This window comes from Akebia trifoliata, chromosome 2, assembly GCF_017979445.1.
Source record: "Akebia trifoliata isolate Shusen 1 chromosome 2, ASM1797944v1, whole genome shotgun sequence".
In the NCBI taxonomy this organism is placed as follows: Eukaryota; Viridiplantae; Streptophyta; class Magnoliopsida; order Ranunculales; family Lardizabalaceae; genus Akebia; species Akebia trifoliata.
In genome coordinates this window covers 9989256-9996481 of record NC_141376.1, presented here as the reverse complement: position 1 = coordinate 9996481, position 7226 = coordinate 9989256, and the positions used below count along the sequence as shown (strand labels likewise).

The following is a 7226-nucleotide window of genomic DNA, read 5'->3' as shown; positions in this document are numbered from 1 at the left end:
AAAATCAGCTCCATCAGAAACTTCTAAATCCATCAAAAGTGATTTACAAATTATTGATAAAAATTGGCAAACAATTGACGGTCCACATTCTAAATCACTTTTAATGGGGTTAGAAATTTTGGATTGAGTTGATTTTTGTGAGGATGGGAGATCATCCTCACAAAAAATCAACTCAATCCAAAATTTCATCCTCACAAAAAATCAACTCAATCCAAAATTCTAACCCATATTTTTTAAAATTTAAAAATGTTACAATGTTTTTACATGTGGTATCTCATATGTCCCTTGAACCTAACCCATATATATATATAGGGTCCCGTTCAGAACATGGGTTAGAGGTCTTGGAATGGGCTGATTTTTGGTGATAATGATCTTTACGGTGAGGAGATCATCCTCACCAAAAATCAGCCAATTCCAAAACTTCTAACACCAGTTTACAAGTTGAAAATTTGTGGACTGTCCATTTTTTGTTAACCATTTTTGATGGGATTAGAGGTTTTGGAATGGGCTGAGTTTTGGTGATGATGATCTCCTCTTTGCCAAAATGTTTGTTGCTGAACATTTCCCATATATATATATATGGGTCCCGTTCCCCACCCTAAGCTTTACCCTACACTTTAACAAACGTGTTTTGTTCTACATGGGTTAGAAGTTTTGGAATGGGCTGATTTTTGGTGAGGATGATCTCTATGGTGAGGAGAGCATCCTCATCAAAAATCAGCTCATTCCAAAACTTCTAATCCCATAAAAAATGGTTTACAAAAAATGGACGGTCCATTATATTTGAACTTGTAAACATGGGACTAAAATTTTTGGAATGGACTGATTTTTGGTGATGATGATCTTCTAATCATAGAGATCATCCCCACCAAAAATCAGTCCATTCCAAAACTTCTAACCCATGTAGGACAAAACACGTTTGTTAAAGTGTAGGGTAAAGCTTAGGGTGTTGAACATTCCCTATATATATAGGGGGGCGTTCAATGGTTAACTTTTTGGCAAAACATGAGTTGGAGGTTTTGGAATGGGCTGATTTTTGGTGAGGATGATCTCTACGGTGAGGAGATCATCATCACCAAAAATCAGCCCATTCCAAAACTTCTAATCCCATCAAAAACAGTTTACAAAAAATGGATGGTCCACGAGTTTTCAGTTTGTAAACATGGGTTAGAAGTTTTGGAATGGGCTGATTTTTGGTGAGGATGATCTCCTCACCGTAGAGATCATCCTCACCAAAAATCAACCCATTCCAAAACTTCTAACTCATGTTTTGAAAAATGTTTTGCCAAAAAGTTTGCCAAAAAGTTTGCCAAAACTTCTAACTCATATTTATTTATTTATTTATTTAATTTTTTGGTAGCTCAGAGAGTATCCCCACTTTAGGTGAGACTAGTCTATTTGGGGCACATGCACCATTCCACCTTGTCAAGTGTTACAGAATTTAAGTAATCAAATTTTTGTGGAGGGGCATGTAGAGATTTAAAATCATGATCTAAAGAGAAAACCTAGTCACTTTCTTATTATCTCAACCAGCCCCGAATGGGTAAAATTGATTTTATTTACAAATCATACGCTACCCTTCTTCGTGTCTTCAATTATATGTAGAAATACAATACCTCTCTCTATCTCTACATCTCTCACTTTTCTCTCGATTGTAACTAACCTCAACATTGTTATTATTTATAAACACTATCCCTCCGTAAATTCTTAGGTTTTGCTAGTACCCAAGTTTATTTAATTTAAAAATAAAAAAGTATTTACTAACACCAATTTCAATAGGACTCTCCAAATTTTGAAGCAAAAAAGAATTATCCTCCATACTTAGTTTAAATCATTTTAAAAAATAGAAATTCAATTTTATTTAATTTAAAAAATAAAAATGAAAATTTATTTACTAATACCACATTTCAATAGGATTCTCTAATTTTTATTTAAATTAAAAAAAAAATCAATCATTGACTCTCGATTTATTATTTAAATTAAAAAATAATACTAAATTTTTATTTAATTTTAAAAAATAGAAAATAACAACCATGTTCACGTGCAACGAACATGCATTTTACCAGTGGGTACAAAGGATAATCTGTCATGAGGAAGAAAAAGAAAAGGGAAGACGTGATGTTTGTAGATAATAACAATGTTGAAGTGAGTTACAATAGGGAGAGAGAGGAATTGTTCGTATGATCGATAGATAAAATAAATTTCAGTGGTTTGCTCTACAAGGAGAATCTTCCTAATTTAATGCCTCGGAGAGAATCCTAATTGGCAACGAGGTGTGGTAGTTCATCTCTATGTTTTTTTTTTTGACTTTTCTTCATGGTCTTAGAACTTCTTAAGCGGATTTACATTGTGGGCATTTACCCCCAAAATAAATTTTTAAAAAACATATGAGGATTTTATGCTATTGCACTAATAATATTGGTAAAAAAAAAAAATTGATTCATCACTATTATTCTTACAAGAATTTTTAATTCCTTACCTCAACCCGCCCCTTTGACAAAATCCTGACTCCGCCCTTGGAACTTTCTATTGAACTACCAATTGAGGTGGTCGTGTTATAATTGAAAGTTGGTGTGGCAAAATAAGTGGGATTATGATGAAAACTTGCGTAGAGAGATAAATCTCTAAAATGAAATTGGAGAGACATTTATAATTTCTATTTTTTTTTTATGAAAAAGAATTGTGAGAAACTAAAAGAAAAAAGCATTCTCCATTGACGTGACATGTGCACAAAATCTTAGATTTTTTCCTTGACTTGCATAACGAAAAAGAAAAAAAAAAAAAATCTATGACTTAGTATGCATTCCGCGTCAATTAAATATGAGTGCTATATTCTAATTAAAAAATCTTTACTCGGTCAATATTTGGTTGACACATTATAAATATGAAATCATAGATATGTTTCCTCAGGATACACAAATCCAAAATTTATGAGGATTTGCATTTGTATATCTCGGGGAAACATATCTATGATTTTATGTCCGTAATACGTCAGTTGAGTATTTACAAGACTTTTTAGTTAAAAAATCATTATTCATTTATATTTGAGTTTGTTTTTAGTCAATTTATCATTATTCTATAATAGTAATATAAAAAAAAAATTACAAGTCAAAAGAGTACCTTTAGTAGGTTTGTACGTATCTTTCCATGTGTCGCTATCTAAAGGACACTCGAAAAAAAAAATTGGGGTATTTGTCAAAAACGTGTTAGACCGAGCGCAACTTGGTCTACTGAAGCATTTATGAAACTGAGTCTCATCCAATTTTTCAGTAATGGCTCACATTTGTGTTAGGCACACCAGAAATCAGTTTGATGGATGATTCCTAGCTATTTATTTGATTGACGCACGCACAACATTAATTAGGATTATCCAAATCTTAAAATGTTCTCCAAACCTCAATCAATAATAATCGGATCATGTCCAAATGACATCGGATCCAATCCAACTCATAAATATTTTCCCTCTAGTATCCAAATCGGATCCCAAAATCTTACGGTTTGTGTACACATCAAAGGTCAATATGTAGACGAAAAAATAAAAAAATATAATTAATAAGAACCATAAAGTATTTAATTAAAAAAAAAAAAAACAAGAAGACGTCTCTAATCTCTACAGTGCGAAAGGGAAGAAAGGAAAAGAGGGAGAGAAGACTTGACTTTTCTAAATAATTCATCTAAAGGACCACCGGGGACTTTTAATTTAATTTTTAGCCAACAAGAAAGCAACAATCACTTTCCATAATTGAAAAGATAGAGATTTGTAGTATCACCTCCTTTCAAAACTTTAAATATGTAAAATCTCCTTGAATTTTCATTATTTCAATCTAACCCTTTGAATTTTTATTTTTGAATTTTCTAATTTCTATTTAATGTTAGGGGAAATCATCCAATGGGTAGAGAAAAAGTTAAAAATTCCAAAAATAGTAGACTTCATTTTAATTGTGAAAATGATAACAAATTAAAATATTTTATGTAGAATAATGATTTTGTAACTCAACATGCCAAGGTGACTCAAAAACTCAAATGACATGTATCTTATAAGAATAGTAAATTTTTTCTCTCAGGATACACAATTGCACATTCTCATAAAACATGCAAAATTGTGTATCCCGAGAAAAAAAATTATACGATTCTTGCACTTACCACATCAATGAGTTTTTGAGTTACCTGTCAGATTGAATTACAAAATAAGCACTCTTTTACATTGGTAGAGCCATTGATCATAGGATCAACACATTATTTTATTTTACTTTTTTTAGAAAAAAAAATGCCCCTCAATGGGCATATCCCCCATTTTAAGTCAAAATTATCCAAACGACCAATATAATTAAAATTGTGAACAGGGGTGGACCATGAAATTAAAAGATTAGAATGTTTTTACTAATTCAAGGTATTTTATAGGGGTGATACCAAAACACCTTAAAAATATTATCAAACTACATGAACTTTCATATATGAAGTCCTTCCTCAACCTCTTCAACCTCAAATTTTCCATAGCCATCTTAGTACAAAGCAATGGCTCTGAAAAACTCAAAAACCTCTCCAAATCAATCTCCAAAAATCCTTTTCTCCTTCTTCGAATTGTTGTTGCTGATGTTGTTCTTATTTCTTATACCATCTTCAAACGCAACTACCTTCAACTACCCAGAATTTCAATCATACCCAACAAAGATAAATTTTCAAAGCAATGCCTCCCACGTACCTGGATTCATCCAACTTACAGTAAACCAACGTGATGAGCTCGTTAGCAACAGTGTCGGTCGAGCTGTTTACGCTGAACCCGTGCGCCTTTGGGACTCTACCACTCAAGAATTAGCCAGCTTTGACACACGTTTCACTTTCGAAATCATTATGCTGGATCCACCAGATGGTGCTGATGGACTAGCCTTCTTCCTTGCTCCCATCAACTCCAACATCCCACCTAATTCGACCGGTAATCTCCTCGGCTTATTTGCTTCCAATTTGAAGTTCAATTCATCACAAAACCCAATTGTTGCTGTTGAATTCGACACCTATCCGAACGATTGGGATCCTAAATATGATCATGTGGGTATCGATGTTAACTCGATTGTATCGGTGGCGACGTGGAATACTACGAATACGACTGCTTTAAAGAATGGTTCTATTGGTCATGCTTGGGTTAGTTATAATTCAAGAAGCCACAACTTGAGTGTGTATTTGAGTTATGCTCAAAATCCTGTTTTTAGTAGTCCTATAGTTTCTCATATTGTGAATTTGAGTAATGTTCTACCTGAATGTGTTGATGTCGGTTTCTCAGCGGCTACAGGGTCGTCTTTCGAGTTACATAAAGTTTATTCGTGGGGCTTTAATTCGACAGAACTTGCTTCATGTTCAGGGAATACTAGCGGAAGTGGAGATGTAGGTACAGGTGTAGGTGGAGGTGTAGGTACAGGTGGAGATGGAGGTGGAGGTGGAGGAAAGAATAATATTGGGTTGGTGATTGGTTCGGTTGTTGTTGGTGGATCGGTTTTGGTTGGTGGGTTGGGTCTGATTTTGTTTGTTTGGTGGAAGAAGAGATCTAAAGCGAAAGAAGAAGAAGATGATACAATGAGCGACATGTCCACCGACGATGATTTTGAGAAGGGAATGGGGCCTAAGAGGTTCACTTATAGTGAATTGGCCGGTGCGACAAATAACTTTTCAGAGGAAAGGAAGCTTGGAGAGGGAGGATTTGGAGGGGTTTACAGAGGTCTCTTGAAAGATTCAAAATTGGATGTAGCTGTTAAGAGGATCTCCCAAGGATCTAGACAAGGAAAAAAGGAATTCGTCTCAGAAGTGAAGATCATCAGTAGATTGAGACACAGAAATTTGGTACAACTCATCGGTTGGTGCCATCAACGAGCCGAATTACTTCTTGTTTACGAGTTAATGCCTAATGGTAGTCTTGATGCTCATCTCTTCCAAGGGAAAATCACGTTAACATGGGCACTCAGATACAAGATAGCCCTTGGCTTGGCCTCAGCATTGCTTTATTTGCACGAAGAATGGGAACAATGCGTGGTGCATAGGGATATTAAATCAAGCAATTTGATGTTGGATTCAAGTTTTAATGCTAAACTCGGAGATTTTGGACTAGCAAGGTTTGCCGATCATGAACTGGGAATGAAAACAACCATGTTGGCTGGGACCATGGGTTACTTGGCCCCCGAGTGCTCTATGACCGGAAAAGCTGGTAAAGAATCGGATGTTTATAGCTTCGGAGTTGTTGCATTGGAAATAGCGTGTGGAAGAAGAGCTGTTGAACCTAAGGAGGAAAAAAATAAGGTAGGATTGGTAACTTGGGTATGGGAACTCTATGGAAGTGGAAGACTTCTTGAAGCGGTAGATGCGAGACTAAGTATGGATTTCGATGAGCAACAAATAGTGCAATTGATGATCGTTGGGTTGTGGTGTGCTAATATGGATCTTAATTTAAGGCCTTCGATAAGGCAAGCAATTAGTGTTCTTAAATTCGAAGCTCCATTGCCTGATCTTCCCTATAAGATGACGATTCCCACACATTTCAGGTCTTCAATGAATGTGTGTGGATTCTCTCAAGCATCATCCAGCACTGGTACTGACTCTCAGACATATCTAAGTCAATATTCGCAGAGCAGTTGCACCACCAATTCATCACAAATAAGTATTTCCCCTCATTTGTCTGATTCTTCAGCTCTTCTGCACTATGCACCTAGATGATGATTTGTACAATGTTTAGGGTAAGTTGTTTGATTGAAATCTTGATGTAATAAAACTTCTTTTTAATGAAAGATTTATCCTATTAATTATATTAGTCATTAGTTATGAAAAGCCCCAAGAAGCAGTTTTATGTTGAGATCAGGAGCGTCATCAAAAATTTGAAATTAAACTATTTTTTTACGAAAAAAGCAGGAGCTAGAGGTGGAGTAGGAGTTGCATGTTGGATATAGAAGAGTCACCCATGTACCTTTGATCATTTTTTTTCCTTTATTTTTTTTCCTTATGTATCTATTTGCTTATTTTATAAAATTAAAATAAAATTTATATATATATATATAATTGATTTGGAAGCTGTACTACCCACATTTATCGACTTCATACACCTATTTGTACGACCAAATCTAATTGGATTTTTGTTGTTTATACTTATAGAGTGATGGAATGTTTTTAAATTAAAATTTTTGTCAAGCATGAAGGCACTTAAATCATAATATTTTCATCTATCGTCATCACAACTCACAAGCATA

The 7226-nt window shown here is 34.5% G+C and overlaps 1 pseudogene; it reads left to right on the top strand.

Moving 5' to 3' along the window:
• The first annotated feature begins 4491 nt into the window (after window positions 1-4491).
• Window positions 4492-6785, top strand: LOC147409437 (L-type lectin-domain containing receptor kinase IX.1 pseudogene; annotated as a pseudogene).
• Window positions 6786-7226: the final 441 nt, after the last annotated feature.